We start from the raw sequence: 11,767 nt of genomic DNA, 5'->3' as shown, positions 1-11,767 counted from the left end.
AGGCCTAGTAAAATCTAGACCACATTTTTTCTCTTTCTTTCTCTTTCCTTCCTTCATTCTTCCTCCCTCCCTCCCTGCCTTTTTCTTTCTTTCTTCTCTCTTTCCTTAAACACTTGTATTAATAGGTGCTTGCTCTTTGTTGAACTTTTTGTAAAAATCAAGTTGTAAACTTTGTTTCTTTAAAGATTTTATTTTTCAAGTAATCTCTACACCCAATGTGGAGCCAAAACACACAACCCTGAGATCGAGAGTTGCATGCTGAGCCAGCCAGGCACCCCCAAGTTATAAACGTTTATTACAAATAAAAACAAGGTTCTTAAAAATCTGTTTTTTGTTTGTTTGCAGATTTCATTTATTTGAGAGAGTGAGAGAACATGAGCTAGATGAGGGGCAGAGGGAAAAGAGATTCCCCGCTGAGAAGATGTGGGGCTCAATCCTGGGACTCTGGGATCATGACCTGAGCTGAAGGCAAACACTTAACCAACTGAGCCACCCAGGCATCTGAGGTTCTTAAAAATCTTAAGGTGATCAGATATGAAATGATTTAAAATCTTTTAGAGATGTATTGAGAAAAACCAGCCTTTTATTTTTTTAAACCACATTTATCATTACTAAAAAGAAACAACTTTAGGTAAAAATAATAAAAACCCCATGCTGCATAGATAATGCAGATAGTTTTGTTTATCTGGTCAGTGGACAAAAAACAAGCACTTAAAGTCTCCAGCTCCATCCTTTTGTGCATTTTTTACTGCTGGAATTTCATGTTCATTTCCTGTTTTTGGTTGAGTAAACCAGATGGTAGTATAGAGTAGTATAGCTGGTGAGCCAGTAGTATTTACTCAGCTCTGCCCTGTTTAGCCTCAGGAGCAGATGAATTCTCAGCTGATGAATCAGCAGCTTTTGTCTCTTTGCCATCATGTGGCTTGGGGTTCTTGGGGTGTCCGTGTGTGGGTAATTGAAGTTGGGATAGTACCGACATTGAGATGGGTATTGACCCATCTCCCCTGTTTTCCTTACCTTCTTCCTTGCTGTCCTCTTTAGGCTGTCTTTGGCGAGGAGGACTGCTGTGGAATTGTGGTCTGTAATCCTGATACATTCTGTCTTACTGCACCTTGTTCTCCTGCACCCAGTTTGTCAGCTCCCTCCACCACTTGTTCCTGCACAAGAGGGTTGATGCCCATAGGGTCTCCGTGTGCACTAAGTTGGGAACTGATCCATGCATTCCTTCTTGCCCCACTCTCACTATTCTGGTAGTTCTGTGGGTAATTGTGTGGAGGACCCCTGTGACGTGGATAACATGGTCCATTGTTACCATCTGCTGTGTATTTATAGCCTCACACTAGAACTCCACCAGAGCCCTGTCACATTTCCCTTTCCTCCTTCAACAAGATCAAACTCCACAGTCTCTCCACCTCAAACACTGTGAAGGGAATTTCTGGGGTTGTTCTTGTTTATGGCAGTCTGGTGTACACATATATCTCCTTGGTGTCATTCGTGTTGATGAAATCATACAGATTTCTTTTTTTTTCTCAAGCTTTTACTTAAATCTCAGTTAGTTAACATACAGTGTAATATTAGCTTCAGGTGTATAATATAGTGATTCAGCACTTCCACACTTCACCCTGTGCTCATCACAACAGGTGCCCTCCTTCATCCCCATCACCTGTTTCCCCCATTTCCCCACCCACATCCCCTCTGGGAATCATCAGTTTGTTCTCTGTAGTTGAGAGTCTGTTCCTTAGTTGGCCTCTCTTTTTTTCCCTTTGCTTGTTTGTTTTGTTTCTTAAATTCTACATATGATTGAAATCATATGGTGTTTGTACTTCTTTGACTTCTTTTGTTTAGCATTATAGTCTCCGGGTCCATCCATGTCATTGCAAATAGCAAGATGATATTCTTTTTAATGGCTGAATAATATTCGATTGTAGATATATTTCACCTCTTCTTTTTTTATTATTTTATTTATTTATTTTTTAATTTCTTTTCAGCGTAACAGTATTCATTGTTTTTTTTTTAAAAGATTTTATTTATTTATTTGAGAGAGAGAGCATGAGAGGAGAGAGGTTAGCAGGAGAAGCAGACTCCCCGCTGAGCAGGGAGCCCGATGGGGGACTCGATCCTGGGACTCCAGGATCATGACCTGAGCCGAAGGCAGTTGCTTAACCAACTGAGCCACCCAGGCACCCCAGTATTCATTGTTTTTGCACCACACCCAGTGCTCCATGCAATCCGTGCCCTCTCTAATACCCACCACCTGGTTCCCCCAACCTTCCACCCCCCGCCCCTTCAAAACCTTCAGATTGTTTTTCAGAGTCCATAGTCTCTCATGGTTCACCTCCCCTTCCAATTTCCCTCAACTCCCTTCTCCTCTCCATCTCCCCTTGTGCTCCATGCTATTTGTTATGCTCCACAAATAAGTGAAACCATATGATAATTGACTTTCTCTGCTTGACGTATTTCATTCAGCATAATCTCTTCCAGTCCTGTCCATGTTGCTATAAAAATTGGGTATTCATCCTCTCTGATGGAGGCATAATACTCCATAGTGTATATGGACTACATCTTCTTTATCCATTCGTCCGTTGAAGGGCATCTTGGTTCTTTCCACAGTTTGGCGACCATGGCCATTGCTGCTATAAACATTGGGGTACAGATGGCCCTTCTTTTCACTACATCTGTATCTTTGGGGTAAATACCGAGTAGTGCAATGGCAGGGTCATAGGGAAGCTCTATTTTTAATTTCTTGACTCTCCACACTGTTCTCCAAAGTGGCTGCACCAACTTGCATTCCCACCAACAGTGTAAGAGGGTTCCCCTTTCTCCACATCCTCTCCAACACATGTTGTTTCCTGTCTTGCTAATTTTGGTCATTCTAACTGGTGTAAGATGGTATCTCAATGTGGTTTTAATTTGAATCTCCCTGATGGCTAGTGATGATGAACATTTTTTCATGTGTCTGATAGCCATTTGTATGTCTTCATTGGAGAAGTGTCTGTTCATATCTTCTGCCCATTTTTTTATATGATTGTCTGTTTTGTGTGTGTTGAGTTTGAGGAGTTCTTTATAGATCCTGGATATCAACCTTTTGTCTGTACTGTCATTTGCAAATATCTTCTCCCATTCCGTGGGTTGCCTCTTTGTTTTGTTAACTGTTTCCTTTGCTGTGCAGAAGCTTTTGATATTGATGAAGTCCCAAAAGTTCATTTTTGCTTTTGTTTCCTTTGCCTTTGGAGACATATCTTGAAAGAAGTTGCTGTGGCTGATATCGAAGAGGTTACTGCCTAGGTTCTCCTCTAGGATTCTGATGGATTCCTGTCTCACATTGAGGTCTTTTATCCATTTCGAGTTTATATTTGTGTACGGTGTAAGAGAATGGTCGAGTTTCATTCTTCTACATATAGCTGTCCAGTTTTCCCAGCACCATTTATTGAAAAGACTGTCTTTTTTCCACTGTATATTTTTTCCTGTTTTGTCGAAGATTATTTGACCATAGAGTTGAGGGTCCATATCTGGGCTCTCTACTCTGTTCCACTGGTCTATGTGTCTGTTTTTATGCCAGTACCATGCTGTCTTGGTGATCACAGCTTTGTAGTAAAGCTTGAAATCAGGTAACGTGATGACCCCAGTTTTATTTTTGTTTTTCAATATTTCCTTAGCGATTCGGGGTCTCTTCTGATTCCATACAAATTTTAGGATTATTTGCTCCAGCTCTTTGAAAAATACCAGTAGAATTTTGATCGGAATGGCATTAAAAGTATAGATTGCTCTAGGTAGTATAGACATTTTAACAATGTTCTTGGTGCTATAGTAAATGGAATCGATTCTGTAATTTCCCTTTCTGTATTTTCATTGTTAGTGTCTAAGAAAGCCACTGATTTCTGTACGTTGACTTTGTATCCTGCCACGTTGCTGAATTGCTGTATGAGTCCTAGTAGTTTGGGGGTGGAGTCTTTGGGGTTTTCCATATAAAGAATCATGTCATCAGCGAAGAGAGAGGGTTTGACTTCTTCATTGCCAATTTGGATACCTTTTATTTCTCTTTGTTGTCTGATTGCTGTTGCTAGGACTTCTTTTTTTTTTTTTAAAGATTTTATTTATTTATTTGACAGAGAGAGATCACAAGTAGACAGAGAGGCAGGCAGAGAGAGAGAGAGAGAGGGAAGCAGTCTCCCTGCTGAGCAGAGAGTCCGATGCGGGACTCGATCCCAGGACCCTGAGATCATGACCTAGCCGAAGGCAGCGGCTTAACCCACTGAGCCACCCAGGCGCCCTAGGACTTCTAATACTATGTTGAACAAGAGTGGTGAGAGTGGGCATCCTTGTCGTGTTCCTGATCTCGACGGGAAGGCTGAAAGCTTTTTCCCATTGAGGATTATATTTGCTGTGGGTCTTTCATAGATAGATTTTATGAAGTTCAGGAATGTTCCCTCTACCCCTATACTTTGAAGTGTGTTAATCAGGAACAGATGCTGGATTTTGTCAAATGCTTTTTCTGCATCAATTGAGAGGACCATGTGGTTCTTCTCTCTTCTCTTATTAATTTGTTCTATCACATTGATTGATTTGCGAATGTTGAACTATCCTTGTAGCCCAGGGATGAATCCCACCTGGTCATGGTGGATAATCTTTTTACACCTCTTCTTTATCCATGTCTTACACTGAACTATTCCCCAAACATTTTGTTACAATGACCTTGTGCCCAAGAGCAGGCACCATGGATGTGAGGTCACCTGGGCCTGCTCCCTGTGCCCCTGCCTCTTCTAGTTGTGCTGGTGGTGCCAGGCTTGGTGTCGATAGTGCTGAAGGTGGGTGGCTCCTGGGTCCTGGCCTTGCCTTTCCTGGTTGCTGTCATGGTAACTGGGGCAGCTGGGGCATCTGGTGCTCCTTCCAGGGAATGATGGTAATAGGCCTATGGTGGCTCCTACTTACTCTTTTTTGTCATTTTGTTTTACTGTTTCCCCCCTCTCTCAAGCTTCTACATATTGGCCCAATGTTCAACTTCTAGAATAGTTTCCATCTCAGATGATTACATAGTCAGGTGCTTAGACCTCTCTTCTCCACACTAAACCCAGCCCTACTGCCTTCACTTTATTGGCTCTTTCTCACTTTTTCCCACTTTCTTTCACCAAGACCTAGTTGAAATGTTACTTCCTTAAGGAATTTCTCTTGATTGCTCAGGCTAGGTTACCCCAACTGTCCATTTCTATGGCCCTTCCACTTGCACTTTTGTTTCATAACCTTTGTCACAACTGTAAACACTTGTTCCAGTGTCTACCCTCCCCATTGAACTATAAGCTTTATAAGAGCAATAACTGTTGTTTACCACTATTTCCCAAGGCCCTGACACAGTGAAAGGAATGCAATGATGGAATTTCTTCTGCCTGTGTCCTTTTGGGCACAAGCCTCCAGTGAGCCACACTCAGCTATTCTGCTGCCTGGAAAACAGAGGTCTTTCGCTAATGCTTAGAAAATATTATGTAAATAAATAGATTTTTCTCAATTTCACTTTTTCTGCAATTATTATTTTAAAACTTTAGCTCGAGTCCTCAGAAATACCTAGGTCATCCCTCAAATTAACAAACAAGTACCACCCAAAGAATAATAGAAAACTTGAAAGTAGCTAATCATACATAGTTTTAGAGTTAGCTTTCCTCTCACTTATGTGGACCTGTGTTTATGATATATTTTTAAAAATATTAATATATATAACATGTGATATTTATTTTCTGCTACTAAGAATATTCTGAGATTATGTAATGCAATCAAATATATTGCTATTTTGTGATGCTCCACAAAAATTCCATGTCTTTCAGGTGCTATTTATACTATTGCTGGGAGGCTGGTTTGTGTTAACACTTCTACTTTGCAGATGAGATGTGGATGAGACATCCCTGCGGTGATTCAGTATCTGATACAGACTGCTTTAAGCATCTATCTATTTCTGTTTGGTTCCCCCCACTTTATCAATAGCTTTACAACAGCTCCCAAAATTGTATGTTAGTCCAGACTTATGCCAAAAAAGGAAAAGGAGGAGGTGATAGATGCTAACAGGGAAGCACACTTTATCACGTATTTCAGTAGCATTCTGAGGACTGGAATTAGAAACGTATTTGAGGATAATCCTTTATAAATAAAAAATTGTGTCTAAGTTGAACCCTCAGGTAAAACAAACATATTTTTTAATTCATTGACTTGAAAGGAATGAAAAGGTTGGAATTTCAAAACCAGAAATGTAATTGATATTTTGGTAAAATACAAGAGATACTAGATATCAGAAGAAGAAAAAAAGCTGAAGAAAAGAATGCTTTTTAGACTGAGAAACCAGGAGGATAGTGTTAAATGAGACTCTGAGTGGTGAGGACTGAGTGATGGTTCTCAGTGCATATGCCCAGAGAACCCACTGAAAGAAAGCACTAGTAATTATTAGTAATTATAAAGTGACAGCATTGTTCTATATGCTTTATGTAGGATGGGCTCTTCTCACGCTTTTGCATCACCTCATGTGTATGTTATCTTCCCCCTTTTTCTAATAAATTAACCTGGAGAGTTTAATAACTTACTCAAGATCACTCAGTTATTGGTACAGCCAGAATAGTCTAACTGTAGTTAAACATGATGCTAGATTGCCAAGCTCATACTTATTTTTAGAATCTTGCCCAAAATAGCAGACTAAGTCTTCGCTTGGAAAAATATTCATGTTTTAGTTTGTCACCCCCTAAGCAAATTTTTTTTCAACTGATTTACTTTATCTCTGTTCTACAGAAGGAAAAAGATACTTTCTATAGTTTTGGTTAAGGATCATCTACTTTATACTCATTTATTTTAAATTCATATAGTCTAGGGGTTAGTCTAATAAATTAACCAGATAAATTAATATGTCAGTCTTAAAAATAAGAAGATGAATTCTGGCCTACTTGTTTTCCACTCATAGGTTATGTTGGGACCTATAAATATTTGTACCTTAATGCCTTAACTTAAGCAAATTGTGAGTACTGCTTCCCTGTGGGAACTGATTATTATTCCTTATAGTGTTGGCACCTGTTTCACTTTTTAAAATAATTCATATATCTCACCTCAGATATTGTCACATCCTTTTCCATTTCTCTACATATTATATGCTACATGCCATTCTGAGATTCACCACTGCTTACTTGGAGCAACATATTTATAGATTTCATGGCACATTGGGTTCAGCTACTTCAAAAAGAGAATAACACTAGTCTGCGGTCCTTTTGTTTGTTTGTTTTTTTTTTTTTTTTGGTCTGTGTTTTTTTAAGGAGACTAAATGATGTACATTTTGCATTTAAAACAAGTGATTATTTTTTTCCTAAGATCAGGAACGAGATAAAGTTGCTCACTCTTGCCAGTTTTATTCAATGTAATATTGGAAGTCCTGGCCAGAGCAATTAAGGACAAAAAATAAATGAAAGGCATCCAGGTTGGAAAGAAAGAAGTAAAGGTGTCACTATTTGTAGATGATGTGATATATATCTTTCTAAAGATGCCACACACACACACACACACACACAAACCGTTAGAATGAATAAATGAATTCAGTAAAATTGCAGGATACAAAACCAATACATAAAAATCTTGTATTTCTAAACACTAATGACAAATTTTAAGAAAGAGAAATGTCTTTTGCTGGTTCCTTTATGCTTTTTAAATTTTTTTTTGTTGTTTAAATTCAATTAATTAACATATATTATTAGTTTCAGAGGTAGAGATCAGTGATTCATCGGTCTTACATAATGCCCAGTGCTCATTACATCACATGCTCTCCTTAATGCCCAACACCCAGTTCCCCCATCCCCCACCCCTCACCCCTCCAGCAGCCCTCCATTTGTTTCCTATGATTAATTAAGAGTCTCTTACAGTTTGTCTTCCTCTCTGATTTCATTTTGTTTTATTTTCCCTCCCTCCCTCTATGATCTTCTGTTTTGTTTATTAAATTCCACATATGAGTGAGATCATATAATTATCTTTCTCTGACTTATTTCACTTGGGGTAATACCCTCTAGTTCCATCCATGTTGTTGCAAATAGCAAGATTTTGGTTTTTTGTTTTTTTTTTTTTTAAGATTTTATTTATTTATTTGTCAGAGAGAGAGAGAGAGATCGATCACAAGTAGGCAGAGAGGCAGGCAGAGACAGAGGGAGAAGCAGGTAGCCTGCCGAGCAAGGAGCCTGATATGGGACTCGATCCCAGGATGCTGGGATCATGACCTGAGCCGAAGGCAGCCGCTTAACCAACTGAGCCACCCAGGCGTCCCAGATTTTGGGTTTTTTTGATGGCTGAATAGTATTCTATTATATATGCATACCACATCATCTTTATCCATTCGTCTGTCGATGGACATCTGGTCTCTATAAGAAAGAGAAATTAAGAAAACAGTCCTGTTTACCATTGCATTAGAAAGAATAACATACCAAGAGTAAGTTAGACCAAGACCTGTATCCTGAAAACTATGACATTGATGAAAGAAATTGAGGAAGAAACAAATAAATGGAAAGATACTCCATGCTCACAGACTGCAAGAATTAATACTGTTAAAAAGTCCACACTACCCAAAGCAATCTACAAATTCACTGCAATCCATATTAAAATACCAATTACATTTTCACAGAAATAGCACAAACACTTCTAAAATTTGTATGGAATTATGGAAGACTTAAACAGCCCAAGTAATCTTGAAGAAAAGGAACAAATGTAGAAGCAGCATGCTCCCTGATTTCAAATTATATTTCAAAGCTGAGATAATCAAAACAGTATAGTATCAGCATAAAAACAGAGACATAGTTCAATGAAATAGAATCAAGACCCCAGAAATAAACCCATGCATATTTGGTTAATTAATTTATGACAAAGGACCCAGGAATACAAAATGGGCAAAGGACAGTCTTTTCAATAAGTGGTGCTGGGAAAGCTGGACAGCCAAATGCAAAAGAATGAACCTGGACCCCTAGCTTAAACCATACACATAACTAGCTCATAATGGTTTAAGAACTTAAACATAAGACCTGAAACCATAAAACTTTTAGAAGAAAACATGTAAGCTCTTTGACATTGGTCTCAGTGATGATTGTTCGGATTTGACACTAAAAGCAAAGGCAACCAAACTATGGAAAGAACCTAGATGTCCAACAACAGATGAATGGGAAAAGAAAATGTGATTATATTTTATACACATACACATACACATACATACATACATACATACAATGGAATACTATGCAGCCATCAAAAGAAATGAAATACTGCCATTTGCAACAACATAGATGGAACTAGAGGGTATTATGCTGAGAAAAATAAGTCAATCAGAGAAAGACAAATATATGTTCTCTCTGATATAAGGAATTTGAGAGGCAAGGCAGGGAGTTGTGGGGGTAGGGAAGGAAATAATGAAACAAGATGGGATCAGGAGGGAGAAAAACCATAGAAGACTCTTAATATCACAAAACAAACAGGGCTGCTGCGGGGCACAGGGGGGTAGGGATAGTGTGGTTAGGTTATGGACATTGGGGAGGGTATGTAATATGTTGAGTGCTATGAGAAGTGTAAGCCTGATGATTCACAGACCTGTACCCCTAGGGCAAATAACACATTATATGTTAATAAAAAAAAATTTTTTTTTTAAAGCAAAGGCAACCAAAGGAAAAACACATGTGTGGGACCACATCAAACTAAAAGCAAAGGAAACCATCAACAAAATGAAAAGGCAGCTTACCGCATGGGAGAAAATACTAGCAAATCATGGATGTGATATGGAGCTAATATCTAAAATATGTAAAGAACTCATACAACTCAATAGCAAGAAAAAAAACACACACATACACACAAAAATTCTGATTCAAACCTGGACAGAAGGGGCACCTGGGTGGCTCAGTGGATTAAGCCTCTGTCTTTGGCTCAGGTCATGATCTCAGGGTCCTGGGATAGAGCCCTGCATTGGGCTCTCTGTTCAGCAGGGAGCCTGCCCCCCCCCTCCCCTGCCGCTCTACATACTTGTGATCTCTCTCTGTCAAATAAATAAATAAAATCTTAAAAAAAAAAAAAAAACTGGGCAGAAGATCTGAATAGAGATTTTTCCAAAGAAGTAATACAGATGGCCAGTAGGTACATGAAAAGATGCTCTACCTTAGTAACCATCAGGGGATTATAAACCCAAACCACAATGAGGTATCACCTTACATCTGTTAAACTATCTATTATCAAAAAGACTTGACATAACAAGTGTTGGTGAGAATGTGGAGAAAAGAGAACTTTTGGGCACTGCTGGTGGGGATGGAAATTGGTGTAGCCACTATGGAAGAAAGTATCAAAAAAATTAAAAAATAGAGCTGCCATATGATCCAGCAATCCCACTTCTTTGTATTTATCTGAAGAAAAGAAAAACAGTAACTAAAAAAGATATGCACCCCCAAGAGCATGAGGCAGCGTTATTTATAGCCAAGATATGGAAGCAACCTACATGTCCACTGATAGATAAATGGATAAAGAAATTGTAGCACATACACACACATATGCATGCACTCATGCACACACACAGTGGAATAATATTCAGCTCTAAAAAAGAATGAAATCTTGCCATTTGAAAACACGGATGGACCTTGAGGGTATTATGCTAAGTGAAATAAGACAGAGAAAGAGAAGCATTATATGATCTCACTTATATGTGGAATCTAAAAGTACATACATACGTAAAACTAAGGCACAGAGGACAGATTGGTGGTTGCCAGGGTTGGGGTTAGGAGAAATGGGTGAACTATTTTTGGTTTTGTTTTCAGTTAGTTTGTTTATTTATTTTATTTGAGAGAGAGACAGACAGCAAATGCATTCACGCACGTGGTTGGGGAAGGGACCCATGGAGAGAGAGAAGACTCCCCACTGAGTAGAGAGCCTGACTTGACTAGGCTTGATCCCAGGACCTGGAGATCACAATCTGAGGCAAAGGCAGACAGTCGTATGAGTCACCCAGGTGCCCCTGTTTTTGTTTTTAGTTTAATTAAGTTGAGTACTATTAAAAAGTGCTTAATTTTCATTAGGATCACCTAGGAGGAGGATGTTTGTATGGGTCTATCTGGCCTGTAGTGGGCGGAGTACTGCCCATCCTGTCTGCTTTAAGAACAGCCTCCCACTCTGAGCCCCTGTGGCAGGGGGGTTTGGCTAAGGTTGTGCCTTAAGTATCTGAGCACCCCACTCACATTAGCACCACTTTTAATCTGTGACCTGGCTAATGACCAGTCAAATTTCCTGTCTTCAACAAAGTGAGACAGACTTTGGCCGCTTGAACTGAAAAGTGGTATTGGGATGAAATGGACCATTTCAATTCTGGGCATAAATAGAGAAAGTGGGTCTGCAGGAAGAAGTGGAGATTTAGAACAGGGAGAGCTAAGAAGGGAGATCTTGTGACCACAGAGAGCAGGGAGGTGGCAGAGAGAAGAGGTGCGATGGTCCCTGAGGACTCCCCGTGACCAGTTCCTGTTCCCATGGGGCCCCACCTTGCTTCCTTCTGACAGAATGTCCCATACCATACTCCCTGGGTATTTGAATTGCTTTGATGGGTTTCTCTTTCCTGCAACAGAAAATCTTGAATACAATTACGACTACCTAAAGACTTCCCAGATTTGGCATTATGTGCATGTGGTAGATTTTCAGGGCTTCTGGGAGGATCAGGCAGAGACACTGAAACATAGCAGCTGGGAGGGCAGGCTCTCTAGCTATCTTGCTTGGGTAGAAATTCCAGTTCTGCGGCTTACTGGTTGTG

At 39.5% G+C, this 11,767-nt stretch overlaps 1 pseudogene; it reads right to left on the bottom strand.

Moving 5' to 3' along the window:
• Positions 1-835: 835 nt before the first annotated feature.
• Positions 836-11,110, bottom strand: LOC111152977 (annotated as a pseudogene).
• Positions 11,111-11,767: the final 657 nt, after the last annotated feature.

Source organism: Enhydra lutris, unplaced genomic scaffold, assembly GCF_002288905.1.
Source record: "Enhydra lutris kenyoni isolate GAN:26980312 unplaced genomic scaffold, ASM228890v2 scaffoldscaffold3, whole genome shotgun sequence".
NCBI classification, from domain to species: domain Eukaryota; kingdom Metazoa; phylum Chordata; class Mammalia; order Carnivora; family Mustelidae; genus Enhydra; species Enhydra lutris.
The sequence above is the reverse complement of the archived record's forward strand: the minus strand, read 5'-3'. Positions and strand labels throughout refer to the sequence as shown.